We start from the raw sequence: 19,664 nt of genomic DNA on the forward strand, positions 1-19,664 counted from the left end.
AAAAAATCTTACAGAAATAGCATATGTCTGTGTAAAAAAAATGAAAAGAAACAATTTTAAATATTTGTATTTAACATAAATGTAGCCACAAAACTAAAAACACAAACATAAAATACAACAAATTACATATAATTATTTGTTACTAAAAATATAGACTAATAAAAAATAATCTTTAAATAGTAAATCATGAAGATAAAATATACAATTACTTACAACAATCTATTACATGTATGAGAATAGAAGCTGTACTGGTCTTAACATTTTCTTATTATACTTACAGTTTTGGGTTAGGCCTCCAACAGGTGAGCTATGAATAAATGTAAATGACTACTAATAGTCTTTGTAATTGGCAACAATTATTTATTTGAAAAATATATGGAGAACATCAAAGCATATAGAAAGGACATAATTCAAAAGCTAATATACGGGTGATATTACACACCATGTATGCTGAACAAATTTGTCATTCCACAGTCATTTTTCAGTCTTAACATCTCACCCCTATTCTCATTCTTCCATCTTGGGGCCTTGTCCTCAGAGCCTTGGCAGAAACTACTTATGAAATGAACTATATAGATGATTTACCTGGTTTCCAATTCCCTCCATCAGCCATACATAGACATTTATCTTTCCTTTTCAAACATGTTTTACACTATGTCAGTTAAAGGTATTACTTGGGAATGATGAATCATGAGAGTTAACTGTAGTGTGAAAAATCTGGGAGCCATATCATGGATGGAACAAAAAGAGCTTTGTCCCAAGTCTTCGTTATTTTAAAGCTTCCAAAATCAAAATAATTATTTAGAAGGCTATGGATACTTTGAGATTCCCTTCTGTTTTATCAAATACTTCACCCACACATTTCCAATTATGATATCAGCAGAGCTGGATGAGAACAGAACACAAGATCAGGAAAGTTGGGCTCACCTTTTTGTAATCAAGGGCCACCTCCTTTCCCTTTAGACCCTACCAACCCCTTTTTCTGCACCACACACACAGATACTCAGTTCCATGAACCTTAGTTCCACACATATATTTGAGTATATGTATCTAGCTTCACTTGCTTGAGGGGACAAATTGCTTCATGACAGACACATCAGCATCCCACATCTTAGACCATAAACCAGTACAAAATAAATCTCTTATAGTACAGAATAAATACAGTACAAAATAAATCTCTTGTGAATTAAGGTTATGTATAAATTATGATTTAAGTCAAAATGTATGTAGGACAGAGACAGGAGTATTTCAGAAAATATATATTTTTATGAGTAAGGCAGAAAAAGATTTAAATAATTTTGTCTGATTAATTAGTCTAGCGGCAGCAAACTGCTTGCTCACAGGCTGAATGAAGATTTGTCAACACAGCAGTACTGACAAAAAAATTAAATCAGCTATAAAGAAAAGTCTTAAATTCACACAAAAATGCACATTTCCAGCTTTTTAAAATAAGTCAGATCTAACCACAAGACCCTATATTGCTGCTTTATATCAATATACCCCTTTGGATAGAAAATGTTTTTTCTAGTTTTCCACAATAATTGTCAGTCTCTTTCAGTCAAACAAATGGAAATTATATTTCCCCACTGGCCTACTATGGTCCTGTTTTACACTTGTCACAACATTTCATTCTCAAACACCAACATTTTCATTCTCACCGGTGGCATAGTTTAAGTAATAATGCATATACACATTCTACTCACTTACTTTCCTGGTTCCTAAAAATATTTCATTCAACCCCCATAAATATCTAACAGGAGAGCTTGCTCAATAACTGCCTTAAGTGGTCATTACTGCCATTACTTCCCTTTCTCTGATAAAAAAAGACCCCTGATGGAATACTGGAGTCTCACTCACAACTTTTTTTCATACCAGAGCTGGTAATAAATGTCCCTTTCTTTCCTGATAAGGCAGTTCTCAGGATGTTAGTATAGTTGTCTATGGCCATGCCTCCAGTGAAGATATCAACAGGCAGAGGGCAGCAACAATAGAAAAACAGATTCTAACAGTGAATAAGAGCTTATTTCCATTGCTACTGTCATCCATGACTTTCCATATTATGATAGGAATATATTTCATATTCACTGAGCTAGACAGATTTCAATTTCTGACCAATTATAAACAAAAACCACCATTGATTTTCATCCCAAAGGCTTATTTATTTTTTATATGTAAATAAAAGTTACTTATATTTCAGTGAAATAATTCAGTGCATCTTCTGTTCTGACTCATTTATATATAATCTTAAGATTAACTGACTGTTCCTTTAACACTTTCTTTAATACCTTTCTTTGGAAAAAGGAAGAAAAAGCATCTGTATATATACAGGAATGTTGGAAGAAACTTTAGAAATCATCCACTTCAGTTTTTCAGTTTTACAGAAGATGTGCCCCACCCCCAAATTTATATGTTAAATTATGGCCTCTATGGAGATGATTAGATCATGAGGGTGAAACCCTCATGAAAGGAATTGTTGTTAATTGTTCAGTCACTAAATCCTGCCCAACTCTGCAAATCCATGCATTGCAGCACACCAGGCTTCCCTGTCCTTCACTATCTCCTAGAATTTCCTCAGATTCATATCAAATGAGTTGGCAATGCTGTCTAACCTTCTCACCTTCTGCTGCCCTCTTCTTCTTCTGCCTTCAATCTTTGCCAGCACCAGTATCTTTTCCAATAAGTTGGCTCTAAGCATTAAGCATTAAAAAGCAGAGACATTACATTGCCAACAAAAGTTCTTTTGGTCAAAGCTATGGTTTTTGCATTAGTTATGTACAGGTGTTAGAGTTGGAACATAAAGAAAGCTGAGCACTGAAGAATTGATGCTTTTGAACTGTGGTGTTGTAGAAGACTCTTGAGAGTCCCTTGGACTGCAAGGAGATCCAACCAGTCAATCCTGGTCAATTTCCAATAAAGGAAATCAGTCCTGAATACTCATTGGAAGGACTGATGCTGAAGCTGAAGCTCCAATACTTCGACCACCTGATGCAAAGAACTGACTGACTAGAAAAGACCCTATGCTGGGAAAGATTGAAGGCAGGAGGAGAAGGGGCCGACAGAGGATGAAATGGATGGATGGCATCAGTGACTCGATGGAAATGAATTTGAGCAAGCTCCGAGAGTTGGTGATGGACAGGGAAGCCTGGCATGATGCAGTCCATGGGGTTGCAAAGAGTCAGACACGACTGAGTACTGAACTGAAGTGAAACATCAGGTGGCCAAAGTATTAGAGCTTCAGCTTCAGCACCAGTCCTTCCTATAAATATGCAGTGTTGACTTCCTTTAGGATTGACTAATTTGATCTCCATTCAGTCTGCAGGACTCTCAGGTGGCTTCTCCAGCACCACAATTCAAAGATATCAATTCTTCGTCACTCAGCCCTCTTTATGGTCCAACTCTCACATCTATACACTACTGGGAAGACCATAGCTTTGACTATATGGACCTTTGTCTGCAAAGTGGTGTCTCTGCTTTTTAACACACTGTCCAGAAGAAGGCAATGGCAACCTACTCCAGTACTCTTGCCTGGAAAATCCCATGGAAGGAGGAGCCTGGTAGGCTTCAGTCCATGGGGTTGTGAAGAGTCAAACACAACTGAGCGATTTCACTTTCACTTTCCACTTTCACTCACTGGAGAAGGAAATGGCAACCCACTCCAGTGTTCTTGCCTGGAGAATCCCAGGGACAGCAGAGCCTGGTGGGCTGCCATCTATGGGGTTGCACAGAGTCGGACATGACTGAAGTGACTTAGCAGCAGGTTTGACATAGTTTTTCTTGGCAGGAAGTATACTGTGTTTTATTAAAGAGGTGTTTTATTAACTTTGCCAGACTCTTAGGCAAAGTTTTGTGTAGAGAATGTTTTTCAGGGATTAACACTTGTACAGTGGAAAAGGAATAAGCAGAATTGTCCAGTGGAGAAGCAGACCTGGAATGCACGTCCAAAAGCCTCACTTGACCCCACTGGAAAGAACTGAAGCTGAAATGGCCTGTCGAAGCTGTCTGATGTCAGCATCAATCAGATATTGAATTTTGGCAACCCCAGGAATGACCTGACCTGGGGTGCATTGTCTACACCATTTATTATAAGACTGTGTTTTTCCCAATGATGTGAAATGTCACTTTAAAAATATACAAGGTCATATATGTTTGTCTCTCCATTATTGGTGCTCAAACTCATATTTGTTTTTTCTATTTTATGGTATTGGCTAAACTCTAGTAAAATGTTGAAAAGCAGGTACAGTAGATATCCTTGCCTTTTTATTTTAACAGGGATATTTTTAATATTTCACCTTTAGGATATCTGTGATATATTTCTGGTAGACACAACTTATGAAGCTAAGACATCCTTGCTCTCTTCTTAACATGTTAAGGACCTATTATAAATGTAAATGTTAGCAAATGCTTTTTGTATATTTATTTAGGTGGTTACAAGCTTTTCTACTTTCATCTCTTAATGTAGATAATTTCCTAATGATATAGTTCTGTGGTTAGTGCAATTAGTTGACACGATCTTTTAATTCTCTATACATCAACACTCTTTCCGTTGCTTTATTACCAGAGAAATGTATTTACACACCTCTTGACTTTAGACTGGGTACGTGACCATGTGTGTTAGTTGCCCAGTCATGTCCGACTCTTTGAGACCCCAGGAACTATATAGCCTGCCAGGCCCATCTATCCATCGGGATTGTCCAGGCAAGAACACTGGAGTGGACTGCCATGCCCTCCTCCAGGGGGTCTTCCCGGCCCAGGGATGATACCAGTGTCTCCTATGTCTCCTGCATTGGCAGGCAGGTCCTTTACCAACAGCAGGTGCATGGAAGTCACTCTGTACCTTTCTGGAGCCTGAACCTTAAGATGTATTGTTTTCACTTGTCCTCATGTACTTCTGCTTCCGTTTTGAGAGGAACATGTCTGGCTAACTGGATGACTCAAGACCAAAGATGTGACAAATAGGGAGAGATATTAAATCACATGTGATTTTGGTTTTTCTATTCAGAAACAAAATTGGTCTATATTTCTCTTGTCCTATACTTGTCAGTTTTGGAATTAGGGAAAACTAGTCTTCTAAAATTGGAGAAGGAAATGGCAACCCACTCCAATGTTCTTGCCTGGAGAATCCCAGGGACAGGGGAGCCTGGTGGGCTGCCATCTCTGGGGTCGCACAGAGTTGGACATGACTGAAGCGACTTAGAAGCAGCAGCAGTCTTCTAAAATAATGTATCAGAGTGAAGTAAGCCAGAAAGAAAAACACCAATACAGTATACTAACGCATATATATGGAATTTAGAAAGATGGTAACAATAACCCTGTGTACGAGACAGTAAAAGAGACACCGATGTATAGATCAGTCTTATGGACTCTATGGGAGAGGGAGAGGATGGGGAGATTTGGGAGAATAGCATTGAAACATGTATAATATCATGTATGAAACGAGTCACCAGTCCAGGTTTGATGCACGGTACTGGATGCTTGGGGCTGGTGCACTGGGACGACCCAGAGGGAGGGTAGGGGAAGGAGGAGGGAGGAGGGTTCAGGATGGGGAATGCGGGTATACCTGTGGCGGATTCATTTCGATATTTGGCAAAACTAATACAATATTGTAAAGTTTAAAAATAAAATAAAATTTAAAAAAATAAATAAATAAAATAATGTATCACACAAAATTGTGTAAGTCTATTATAATTTATATAATATCAAGTTGGTTTTATCAACCAACTTTGTAATTTTTTCAGTTATCTTTATCATTTTTATTATCTTCCTGCTAGTCTTTTTTAGTTTGTTTTTAAATTTGGTTATTAATTTCAAACTTCTTGAATTTAAGAACATATATTGTTCTCTAAGAACTGCATTGTACCACTGTATACATTTTGTTATTCAATATAATGCAACTCAATCTTAAATAATTATTTTTATTTTTCCCCTTTGAGAATGTATGTAGAAATATATTCTTTAATTTCCAATAAAAAATAAACTCTGTATAGTTAGTTCACTTCTTTTTATTATCTTTGTCAGCAAATAAGTATTGAATATCACTTTTAATTTACTGAGGTTCATTTTGCTAAATTCTACATGTTAAATAGTATAAAATATTTCAAATATACTTGAAAATAATATTTATATCATGTATTCTGATTCCTAGATTCATAATTCTATATGTTAGACATTTCTTTGTACCTCTATACACCTTCTTAAAAGCACTAAAGAAGTTTTTAAATTATGATATTCAATTATCTGTGTTTCTCCACTAATCTTTATATAACTAAAGTTAGATTCAGGGCAGATATTATAAGTATCTATATATTCTCATTATATAGGATTTATTATTAGTAATCCATTCTTAACTACATGGTAAAATGCAAATAAAAAGAATTTAAGTAGTTTCTGGACTTTAATCATAAATAACAAGTAATTAACATTTTTATCAAGTACTGATGATTAAAGATAAAATTACACAGTAACCCTCCATATTTTAAACATGTAATTTAATTGTATTAAGGAAAAGAACTACAGATGATGGAAGATGTAAATTGATTTTATTTTTGCACATCTGTTCACATTTCTTTTCAAGTTTAGTCCAGGACAGTCTGTGTATGAATGGCACTGATTAATTCACATGTCCCTGTAAGTAGAAAGATGGATATTAAGGAGAGAATAAATAATTCTCTGAGTGCTACCATATCCAGATGAAATAATTAAACAATTTCAAATGCTTCACTTCTCAGTCCTTGTTGCTCAAACATGGGACCCTGACACTGTCAAAAACAGTCCTAAATAGAGGAGACAAATAGAGGAGACAAATTTGAGTCATCCTTCAAATTGTATTTCTCACATCACTACTGAGTTATTGGGCTTTAGTTTATAAGTCAGTTTCTTTAATGTTCAGCTCGTGTGAAACATTTAATCATCGCTTAATAAATTGACAAAAATTTTAAGAAACAGACTTCACAGATGTGTCAATCACTTGGTCACTCTTGGGTTCCCTCTAATCCCACTGCAACTGCATATTTACTCATATTTAGAAGCACAATTCCAATTTATGGAACCCACCCTACTGCAACTGCATATTTACTCATATTTAGAAGCACAATTCCAATTTATGGAACCCACCCTACAGAAAAAAATTATAGATCTGTTGAAGGCCAAAGAAATATTGGCAGTAACTGATGTCCATAAGCCACTTACTGTCAGTAATGTGTGATGTATACAGGAAATGCATTCCATTCGTGATTAGTTCTGTTAATTGGGGTCAAAACTAGCATAATCTGTTTGAATCTAAAAATAAATTCTTAATATATCATTATGCAAATAACTCAACACTCTTTTCCAATCTAACCTCTTAATGAAGACTCTAGGAAATTTTACATTTCTTATATGTGACAATTTGAAATGCACTTCATGTTTCTGCCCCTGTCAAACTTTCAGTGGAAGCCTAAAATCAGTTATATGACCATGAGTAATCAGGTGGCCAGAAAAAAAAGTCTTTATACTTCCTGCTTTATTGACTGTGCAAAAGCCTTTGACTTGTGGATCACAACAAACTGTGGAAAATTCTTAAAGAGATAGGAATGCCAGACCACCTGACTTGCCTCCTGAGAAATCTATATGCAGGTCAAGAAGCAACAGTTAGAACTGGCCACAGAATAACATACTGGTTCCAAATCAGGAAAGGAGTACATCAAGGCTGAATACTGTCATGCTGCTTATTTAACTTATATGCACAGTACACCATGGGAAATATCAGGCTGGATGAAGCACAAGGTGGAATCAAGACTGCTGGGAGAAATATCAATAACCTCAGATACGCAGATGACACCACCTTTATGGTAGAAAATGAAGAAGAACTAAAAGCCTCTTGATGAAGGTGAAACAGGAGAGTGGAAAAGTTGGCTTAAAGCTCAACATTCAGAAAACTAAGATCATGGCATCCAGTCTCATCACTTCATGGGAAATAGATGGGGAAACAATGGAAATGGTGACAGACTTTACTTTCTTGGGCTTCAAAAACACTGCAGATGGTGACTGCAGCCTATGACCAATCTAGACAGCATATCAAAAAGCAGAGACATTACTTTGCCAACCAAGGTCTGTCTAGTCAAAGCTATGATTTTTCCAGTAGTCATGTATGGATGTGAGAGTTGGACCATAAAGAAAGCTGAGCACTGAAGAATTGATGCATTTGAACTGTGGTGTTGGAGAAGACTCTTGAGAGTCCCTTGGACTGCAAAGGAGATCCAACCAGTCCATCCTAAAGGAAATCAGTCCTGAATATTCATGGAAGGACTGATGCTAAAGCTGAAACTCCAATATTTTGGCCACTTGATTCCAAGAACTAACTCATTGGAAAAGACCCTGATGCTGGGAAATATTGAAGGCAGAAGAAGGGGACAACAGAGGATGAGATGGTTGGATGGCATCACTGACTCGATGGACATGAGTTTGAGCAAGCTCTGGGAGTTGGTGATGGACAGGAAAGCCTGGCGTGCTGCAGTACCTGGGGTTGCAAAGAGATGGACAAGGCTGAGCGACTGAACTGAACTGAACTAATATCTCATGGAGTTGAACAAAGAATAAATAAGAGGCACTTCTTGTATGTGAATTTTGTAAGCAGACGTAATGCAACTAAACTGTTCCATCCAGTATCTCACTGTTTCTCACAGAGGGCACTGTGTGACAGTAGGTTGAACAAGGAGCCTCTCTGATGTTTTTCTGAACCTTATAAGTATTCCATCTGGAGGGTGGAAATGACAGCAGCTAAGGGGAATCTCTCCTTGCTATTCTTTGGAGCTCTGCATTCAAATGGGTATATCTTTCCTTTTCTCCTTTGCTTTTCACTTCTCTTCTTTTCACAGCTATTTGTAAGGCCTCCTCAGACAGCCATTTTGCTTTTTAGCATTTCTTTTCCTTGCAGATGGTCTTGATTCCTGTCTCTTGTACAATGTCATGAACCTCAGTCCATAGTTCATCAGGCACTCTATCTATCAGATCTAGGCCCTTAAGTCTATTTCCCACTTCCACTGTAAAATCATTAGGGATTTGATTTAGATCATAGATGAATGGCCTAGTGGTTTTCCCTACTTTCTTCAATTTAAGTCTGAATATGGGAATAAGGTGTTCATGATCTGAGCCACAGTGAGCTCCCGGTCTTGTTTTTGCTGACTGTATAGAGCTTCTCCATCTTTGGCTGCAAAGAATATAATCAATCTGATTTCGGTGTGGACCATCTAGTGATGTCCATGTGTAGAGTCTTCTCTTGTGTTGTTGAAAGAGGGTATTTGGTATGACCAGTTCGTTCTCTTGGCAAAACTCTGTTAGCCATTGCCCTGTCTCATTCTGTACTCCAAGGCCAAATTTGCCTGTTACTCCAGGTGTTTCTTGACTTCCTACTTTTGCATTCCAGTCTGCTAAAATGAAAAGGACGTGTTTTTTGGGTGTTCATTCTAGAAGGTCTTGTAGGTCTTCATAGAACCATTCAACTTCAGTTTCTTTGGCATTACTGGTTGGGGCATAGACTTGGATTACTATGATATTGAATGGTTTGCCTTGGAAATGAACAGAGATCATTCTGTTGTTTTTGAGATTGCATCCAAGTACTGCATTTCGGATTCTTTTGTTGACTATGATGGCTACTCCATTTCCTCTAAGGGATTCCTGCCCACAGTAGTAGATATAATGGTCATCTGAGTTAAATTCGCCCATTCCAGTCCATTTTAGTTCACTGATTCCTAGAATATTGACTTTCACTCTTGCCATCTCCTGTTTGACCACTTCCAATTTACCTTGATTCATGGACCTAACATTCCAGGTTCCTATGCAATATTGCTCTTCACAGCAGCAGATCTTGCTTCTGTCACCAGTCACATCCATAACTGGGTGTTGTTTTTGCTTTGTCTCCCTCTTTTCCTTCTTTCTGGAGTTATTTCTCCACAGATCTCTAGTAGCATATTGGGCACCTACCAAACTGGGGAGTTCATCTTTCAGTGTCCTATCTTTTTGCCTTTTCATACTGTTCATGGGGTTCTCAGGGCAAGAATATTGAAGTGATTTGTCATTCCCTTCTCCAGGGAACCACATTTTATCAGAACTCTCCACCATGACGCACCCACCTTGGGTGTCCCTACCGGGCATGGCTCATAGTTTCAATGAGTTAGACAAGGTTGTGGCCCATGTGATAAGATTGCATGGTTTTCTCTGATTGTGGTTTTCAGTCTGTCTGCCCTATGATGGAGACGGATAAGAGGCTTATGGAAGCTACCTGGTGGGAGAGAATGACCGAGGGGGAAACTGGGTTTTGTTCTGATGGGCGTGGCCATGCCCAGTAAATTTTTAATCCAATTTTCTGTTGATGGGTGGAGCTGTGTTCCCTCCCTTGCTATTTCAGTTCAGTTTAGTTCAGTTGCTCAGTCATGTCCGACTCTTTGCAACCCCATGAATCACAGCACGCCAGGCCTCCCTGTCCATCACCAATTCCCTGAGTTTACCCAAACTCATGCCCATCGAGTTGGTGATGCCATCCAGCCATCTCATCCTCTCTCGTCCCCTTCTCCTCCTGCCCCCAATCCCCATTTGCCTGGGGCCAAACTATGGTGAAGATAGTGAAAATAATGGTGACTTCTTTCAAAGGATCTCATGCATATACTGCTACACTCAGTGCCCCCAACCCTGCAGCAGGCCACCACTGACCCATGGCTCCATTGGAGACTCCTGGAGACTCACAGGCAAGTCTGGGCCAGTCTCCCATGGGGTCACTGCTCCCTTCTCCTGGGTCCTTGTGCACAAGGTTCTGTTTGTGCCCTCCAAGAGTCTTTTTCCCAGTCCTGTGTAAGTTCTGGCAGCTCTATGGTGGGGTTAATGGTGATCTCCTCCAAGAAGGCTTATGCCATACCCAAGTCTGCTGCATACAAAGCCCCTGTCCCTGTGGCAGTCCACTGCTGATCTGTACCTCCACAGGAGACTCTCAAACACAGTTTATCTCAGTCTCTGTGGAGTCCCTGGGCCCTGGTGTGCACAAGGTTTGTTTGAGCCCTCTTAGCATCTCTGGCGGGAATGGGGTTTGATTCTAAACGTGAATCTGCCCCTCCTCCCATCTTGCTGGGGCTTCGCCTTTGCCCTTGGACATGGGGTATCTCCTCACAGTCGCTCCAGTGCCTACCATCTTACTGGGGTTTCGCTGACCTTGCACGTGGCGTACCTCCTCAGGGCCACCACTCCTGACCTTGGACGTGGGGTATCTCCTCTCGGCCACTCCAGCACCACACAGCCACCGCTCGCTACTATCCTTCAGTTCCTCAGTTCCTCAGGGCCTTCAGACAGTCCCCCTCCTCCAGCTCCTTGCCTGGTCAACTCCTGCTCAACCCTCAAGACTTTAAAGGTCATTCCTCAGTCGCCTCCCTCAGCCTGAGACCATATTCAGTCCCCTTGCAATATGCATCATAAAAAAAGCATCCTGACTGTCATAAATTCCACCACACTTGTAATTCTTTTTTTTTTTTTTTTTTGGTGCTGAGTGGCATGAAGGATCTTAGATCCTCAACTGGGATTGAACCCATGTACTCTGCAGTAGAAACACAGAGTCCTAAGCACCGGACATCCAGGGAATTCCCACACTTCTAATTCTTAATCTTCCTCTCTCCCATGAACCTGTAGGTTTCATGAGGGCTGGGCTTTGTGTCTGGCTTGTTCACAGCTGGCTCCTCAAGGCCTGACACAAAGGCTGAACTGAACACAGAGATACAGTAACAAGCACTGGAATTTGACCAAGGTCATGAAAAATGTCCCACTGGGACTGAAACAGGCAAAGAAGCCTGGGAAGGGTGAGAGGCAACCACTCAAAGAGGTGACCCATACAAATATTGCTACAGAAGCTTGGGAAACCTCTAATCTAAAGAAGATACTAAGACATGGCCCCAGGATCAAAAAGCAAAATATATATATATATAGGATCATAATTTGCATTTTAAACAGCGAATATAAAAAAACAAAACAACAACAACAACAACAAAACAACAACAAGAAGAAACTATTCAGTCATAAATTGCATTTTAAACAGCTAAAAATGAGAGTCATCATCTGTAGGGAATCTAAAGGCGTGGCAGCCGAAGAACAAGGTGCAACTTAAGTTTACCTACAGACTCGTGGTTTGGACTCTTTAGCCTTTCTCAGTGTTCAGTGCAAAGAAATAGAGGAAAACAAGAGAATAGGAAAGACTAGAGATGTCTTGAAGAAATTTAAAGAAAATTAAAGATATCAAGGGGACATTTCATGCAAAGATGGGCTCAGTAAAGGACAGAAATGGTATGGACCTAACAGAAGCAGAAGATACTAAGAAGAGATGGCAAGAATATACAGAGGAACTGTACAAAAGGGATCTTCATGACCCAGAAGATCATGATGGTGTGATCACTCACCTAGAGCCAGACATCCTGGAATGTGAAGTCAAGTGGGCCTTAGAAAGCATCACTACGAACAAAGCTAGTGGAGGTGATGGAATTCCAGTTGAGCTATTCCAAATCCTAAAAGATGATGCTGTGAAAGTGCTGCACTCAATATGCCAGCAAATTTGGAAAACTCAGCAGTGGCCATTGGACTGGAAAATGTCAGTTTTCATTTCAATCCCAAAGAAAGTTAGTGCCAAAGAATGTTCAAGCTACCGCACAATTGCACTCATCTCACATGCTAGTAAAGTAATGTTCAAAATTCTCCAAGCCAGGCTTCAGCAATACATGAACCATGAGTTTCCAGATGTTCATAATGGTTTTAGAAAAGGCAGAAGAACCAGAGATCAAATTGGCAACATCTGTTGGATCATCAAAAAAGCAAGAGAATTTCAAAAAAAATCATCTATTTCTGCTTTATTGATTATGCCAAAGCCTTTGACTGTGTGGATCACAATAAACTGTGGAAAATTCTGAAAGAGATGGGAATACCAGAACACCTGACCTGCCTTTTGAGAAATCTTGAATGCAGGTCAAGAAGCAACAATTAGAACTGGATATGGAACAACAGACTGGTTAAAAATATGGAAAGGAGTATGTTAAGGCTGTATATTGTCACCATGTTTATTTAACTTATGTGCAGAGTACATCTTGAGAAACGCTGGGCTGGATGAAGCACAAGCTGGAATCAAGATTGCTTCAAGAACTATCAATAACCTCAGATATGCAGATGACACCACGCTTATGGCAGAAATTGAAAAGACTTAGAGATCCTCTTGATGAAAGTGAAAGAGGAGAGTGAAAAACTTGGCTTAAAGCTCAACATTCAGAAAACAAAGATCATGGCATCTGGTTCCATTGCTTCATGGCAAATAGAGAAATAGTGGAAACAGTGGCAGACTTTATTTTTGGGGCTCTAAAATCACTACAGATGGTGACTGCAACCATGAAATTAAACGATGCTTACCCCATGGGAGACAAGTTATGACCAACCTAGACAGCATATTAAAATTAGAGACGTTAATTGCCATCGAAGGTCCATCTAGTTAAGGCTATGTTTTTTTCCAGTAGTCATGTATGGATATGAGAGTTGGACTATAAAGAAAGCTGAGCACCAAAGAATTGATGCTTTTGAACTGTGGTGTTGGAGAAGACTCTTGTGAGTCCCTTGGACAGCAAGGAGATCCAACCAGTCCATCCTAAAGGAAATCAATCCTGAATATTCATTGGAAGGAATGATGTTGAAGCTGAAACTCCAATACTTTGGACACCTGATGTGAAGAGCTGACTCATTTGAAAAGACTGTGATGCTGGGAAAGATTGAAGGCAGGAGGAGAAAGGGACGACAGAGGATGAGATGGTTGTATGGCATCGTGGACTCAGTGAACTTGAGTTTGAGTAGACTTCTGGAGTTGATGATGGCAGGTAGGCCTGGCATGTTGCAGGCCATGGGGTGACAAAGAGCCAGACAGGCCTAAGCTACTGAACTGAACTGATTTGCAATGAAATGAGGAGACTGGATGCCATGATCTTAATTGTCTGAATGTTGAGTCTTTAACTAACTTTTATTCACGCTCCTCTTTTATACTCATCAAGAGGCTCTTTAATTCTTCTTTGCTTTCTACCATTCGGATGGTATCATCTTCATATCTGAGGTTATTGATATTTCTCCTACTGATCTTGATCCAGCTTGTGCTTCATCCAGCCTGGCATTTCACATGATGTACTCTGCATCTAAGTTAAATAAGTAGGGTGACAGTATTCAGCCTTGATGTATTCCTTTACCATTTTGGAGCCAGAATATTGTTCCATATACAGTTCTAACTATTGCTTCTTGACCTGCATACAGAGGTCACAGGAGGCAGTTCAGGTGGTCTGGTATTCCCATTTCTTTAAATCTTCTACAGTTTGTTGTGATCCATAGAGTCGAAGACTTTGGCATGGTCAATAAAGCATAAATAGATGTTTTTCTAGAACTCTCTTGCTTTTTCAATGATCCAATGGTTGTTAGTATTTTGATCTCTGGTTCCTCTGCCTTTTCTAAATCCAGCTTGAACATTTGGAAGTTTGTGGTTCACGTACTGCTGAAACCTGGCTTGGAGAATTTTGAGCATTACTTTGCTAGAGTATGAGATGAGTGCAATTGTGCAGTAGTTTGAACATTCTTTGGCATTGCCTTTCTATGGGATTGGAATGAAAGCTGATCTTTTCATGTCTTGTGGCCACTGCTGAATGTTCCAAGTTTGCTGGCATGTTGAGCACTGTGCTTTCACAGCATCATCTTTTAGGATTTGAAATACCTCAGCTGGAATTCTATCACCTAGCTCTGTTTGTAGTGATGTTTTCTAAGGCCTACTAGACTTCACGTTCCAGGATGTCTGACTCTAGGTCAGTGATCACACTATCATCATTGTCTGGGTCATGAAGATCTTTTTTGTATAGTTCTTCTGTGTATTCTTGCCATCTCTTCTTAATATCTTCTGCTTCTGTTAGGTCCATAACATTTCTGTTCTTAATTGTGCCCGTCTTTGCATGAAATGTTCCCTTGGTATCTCTAAATTTCTTGAAGAGATCTCTATTTTGTTCCCATTCTGTTGTTTTCCTTAGTTTCTTTGCATTGAAGATGGCTTTCTTATCTCTCCTTGCTTTTCTTTGGAACTCTGCATTCAGATGGGTATATCTTTGCTTTTCTCCTTTGCCTTTAGTTTCTCTTCTTTTCTCAGCTATTTGTAAGGCCTCCTCAGACAACCATTTTGCCTTTTTGTACTTCTTTTTCTTGGGGATGCTCTTGATCACGGCCTCCTGTACAATGTCACAAACCACCATTCATAGTTCTTCAGGCACTGTGTCTATCAGATCTAATCCTTCGAATCTATTTCTCACTTCCAGTGTAAGGGATTTGATTTAGGTTTTACCTGAATGGTCTAGTGGTTTTCCCTACTTTCTTCAATTTAAGTCTGAATTTGGCAATAAGGAGTTCATGATCTGAGCCACAATTAGCTCCTCATGTTTTTGCTGACTGTATACAGCTTCTCCATCTTTGGCTGCAAAGAATGTTATCAATCTGATTTTGGCATTGACAATCTGGTGATGTCCATGTGTAGAGTCTTCTTTTGTGTTGTTGGAAGACAGTGTTTGCTATTACCAGTCTGTTCTCTTGGCAAAACTCTGTTGGCCTTTGCTCTGCTTCATTTTGTACTCCAATGTCAATTTGCCTGTTACTCCATGTATCCCTTGACTTCCTACTCTTGCATTCCAATCCCCTATAATGAAAAGGATGGCAGAGTTGAAGGACATGCACTCATCTTCTCCTGTGAGAACTCCAAAACTACAACTCACTGCTGAACAATCATTGACAGAAGAATGTTGGATACAACTGAAAAAAGATACCCCACATCCAAGGGCTAAGGAGAAGCCCCAGCAAGACAGTAGGAAGGGTAAAATCACATTTGGACTCAAACCTCATAACCACCAGAGACACTTGGAAGGCTCAAACAAACCTGCGCACCAGGACCCAGAGACCCCACAAAGACTGAGTTAGAATTGTGTTTAAGTGTCTCATGCAGAGATACGGGTCAGCAGTGGCCTGCTGTAGGGCAGGGGCTCTGGGTGCAGCAGATCTGGGTATAGCATAAGTCCTCTTGGATGAGGTCACCACTAACCCCACCATAGAGCTGCCAGAACTTACACAAGAATGGGGAAACCAACTCTTGGAGGGACAAACAAATGTTGTGTGCACCAGGACTCAGGAGAAAGGAGCAGTGATGTCAAAAGAGACTGACCTAGACTTGCCTGTGAGTGTCCAGGAGTCTCCAGCAAAGGCGTGGTTTGGAGTTGGCCTGCTGCCGTGTGTGGGCACTCAGCGAAGCAGTTCATGGGACGTTCTGAAGGAGGTCACCATTATCTTCATTACCTCCACCATAGTTTGGAACAGGGAGGGAAAACATCCCTGCCCATCAACCGAAAATTGGATTAAGGATGTATGGAGCATGGCCTCACCCATTAGAACAAGACCCAGTTTCCCCCTCAGTCAGTCTCTCCCATCAGCTTCCATAAGCTTCTTATCCTTATCCATCAGAAGGCCAACAGAATGAAAACTACAATCACAGAAAACTAATCAAACTGATCACATGAACCTCAGCCTTGTCTAATTCAATGAAACTGTGAGCCATGCCATGTAGGGAATCCCAAGACAGATGGGTCATGGTGGAGAGTTCTGACAAAATGTGGTCCACTGGAGAAGGGAATGGCAAACCACTTCAATATTCTTGTCTTGAGAACCTCATGAACAGTATGAAAAAGCAAAAAGATAGGACACTGAAAGATGAACTCCCCAGGTCCATAGATGCCCAATATGCTACTGGAGATCAGTGGAAAATAACTCCAGAAAGAATGAAGAGACAGAGCCAAAGTAAAACAACACCCAGTTGTGGACATGACTGATGATGGAAGTAAAGTAAAGAACCTGGAATGTTAGGTCCATGAAACAAGGCAAATTGGAAGTGGTCAAACAGGAGATGGCAAGACTGAACATTGATATTTTAGGAAGAATCAGTGAACTAAAATACACTGGAATGGGCAAATTTAATTCAGATGACCATTGTATCTACTATTGTGGGCAAGAATCCCTTAGAAGAAATGGAGTAGCCCTCATAGTCAACAAAAGAGTGCAAAATGCAGTACTTGGATGCAATCTCAAAAGCAACAGAATTATCTCTGTTCTTTTCCGAAGCAAACTATTCAAAATCATAGTAATCCAAATCTATGCCCCAAGCAATAATGCTGAAGAAGCTGAAGTTGAATGGCACTATGAGGACCTCCAAGACCTTCTAGAACTAACATCAAAAAAAGATGACCTTTTCATTATAGGGGACTGGAATGTAAAAGTAGGAAGTCAAGACATGGATGCACAATTTTAAATAAATGTGCTAGAGACAAGAGTAAGAACCCTTTGAATGGAAAAGATCTATTTATGCTTTATTGACTATACCAAAGCCTTTGACTGTGGAGATGACTATAAACTGTGGAAAATTCTGAAAGAGATGGAAATACCAGACCACCTGACCTGCCTCTTGAAAAGTCTGTAAGCAGGTCAGGAAGAAACAGTTAGAACTGGATATGGAACAACAGACTTGTTCCACATAGGAAAAGGAGTACATCAAGGTTGTATATTGCTACCCTGCTTATTTAACTTATATGCATAGTACATCTTGAGAAACGCTGGGCTGGATGAAGCACAAGCTGGAATTAAGATTGCCAGGAGAAATATCAATAACCTCAGATATGCAGATGACACCACCCTTATGGCAGAAAGTGAAGAAGAACTAAAGAGCCTCTTGATTAAAGTGAAAGAGGAGAGTGAAAAATTGGCATCGATTCATTGCAAGTAGATGGGGAAAGTGGAAACAGTGGCTGACTTTATTTTTTGTGCTCCAAAATCACTGCAGATGGTGATTGCAGCCATGAAATTAAAAGACACCTACTCCTTGGAAGGAAAGTTATGACCAACCTAGACAGCATATTAAAAAGCAGAGGCATTACTTTGCCAACAAAGGTCCTTCTAGTCAAGGCTAGGCTGTATATTGTCACCCTGTTTATTTAACTTATATGCAGAGTATATCATGAGAAACGCTGGACTGGAAGAAACACAAGCTGGAATCAAGATTGCCTGGAGAAATATCAATAACCTCAGATATGCAGATGACACCACCCTTATGGCAGAAAGTGAAGAGGAACTAAAAAGCCTCTTGATGAAAGTCAAAGTGGAGAGTGAAAAAGTTGGCTTAAAGCTCAACATTCAGAAAACGAAGATCATGGCATCTGGTCCCACCACTTCATGGGAAATAGATGGGGAAACAGTGGAAACAGTGTCAGACTTTATTTTTCTGGGCTCCAAAATCACTACAGATGGTGACTGCAGCCATGAAATTAAAAGGCTCTTACTCCTTGGAAGGAAAGTTATGACCAACCTAGATAGCATATTCAAAAGCAGAGACATTACTTTGCCAACAAAGGTTCGTCTAGTCAAGGCTATGGTTTTTCCTGTGGTCATGTACGGATGTGAGAGTTGGACTGTGAAGAAGGCTGAGCACTGAAGAATTGATGCTTTTGAACTGTGGTGTTAGAGAAGACTCTTGAGAGTCCCTTGGATTTCAAGGAGATCCAACCAGTCCATTCTGCAGGAGATCAGCCCTGGGATTTCTTTGGAAGGAATGATGCTAAAGCTGAAACTCCAGTACTTTGGCCACCTCATGAGAAGAATTGACTCATTGGAAAAGACTCTGATGCTGGGAGGGACTGGGGGCAGGAGGAGAAGGGGACGACAGAGGATGAGATGGCTAGATGGCATCACTGAATCGATGGACGTGAGTCTCAGTGAACTCCGGGAGTTGGTGATGGACAGGGAGGCCTGACGTGCTGCAATTCATGGGGTTGCAAAGAGTCGGACACGACTGAGCGACTGATCTGATCTGATCTGATGGTTTTTCCAGTGGTCATGTATGGATGTGAGGGTTGGACTATAAAGAAAGCTGAACACCAAGGAAGTGATGCTTTTGAACTATGGTGTTGGAGAAGACTCTTGGGAGTCCCCTGGACTGCAAGGAGACCCAACCAGTCCATCCTAAAGGAAATCAGTCCTGAATATTCATTGGAAGGACTGATGTTGAAGCTGAAACTCCAATACTTTGGCCACCTGATGCGAAGAGCTGACTCATTTGAAAAGACCGTGATGCTGGGAAGGATTGAAGGTGGGAGGAGAAGGGGGTGACACAGGATGAGATGGCTGGATGGAATCACAGACTCAGCGGACATGAGTTTTAGTAAACTATGGAAGTTGTTGATGGACAGGGAGGCCTGGCATGCTTCAGTTCATGGGGTCGTGAAGAGTCAGACAAGACTGAGTGACTCAATTGAACACTACAGAACTAGAGACCAACAACAAAAAAATAATAATACACAGAATTATAAAGCAATTATAGAAAATAATAATCCTCCCAGTAAACTTCCCAAATTCATAAAGGATAATTGCATGAAATGTTGTTTCAGTTGAAGTGAAAATATTCTCAGAAAGATCATAATTCTAATCTGCTGGATATGTTTTATTTTTCAGGATTGTGGGGAGAGGGCAAACACAGCCAGCACTTGTAAAGAACTTACTATGTGTCCGAGTCTTTAAAGGGCTTTGCATCTATACATAATATAGTCCTCATAACAACCTTGTGACTTAAG

General features: G+C 40.1%; 1 long non-coding RNA gene across 2 annotated transcripts in view; it reads right to left on the reverse strand.

Annotated features, from left to right (window-relative positions):
* Positions 1–6,514: 6,514 nt before the first annotated feature.
* The window catches only part of LOC133257421 (uncharacterized), a 42,656-nt gene continuing 29,506 nt past the window's right edge, over positions 6,515–19,664 (reverse strand). For both annotated transcript variants that reach the window (XR_009739547.1, XR_009739552.1), the window contains one exon: positions 6,515–6,622. This is a non-coding gene — a long non-coding RNA (uncharacterized LOC133257421). The remainder of the gene's footprint in view (positions 6,623–19,664) is intronic.

Source organism: Bos javanicus, chromosome 2 (assembly GCF_032452875.1).
Source record: "Bos javanicus breed banteng chromosome 2, ARS-OSU_banteng_1.0, whole genome shotgun sequence".
NCBI lineage: Eukaryota > Metazoa > Chordata > Mammalia > Artiodactyla > Bovidae > Bos > Bos javanicus.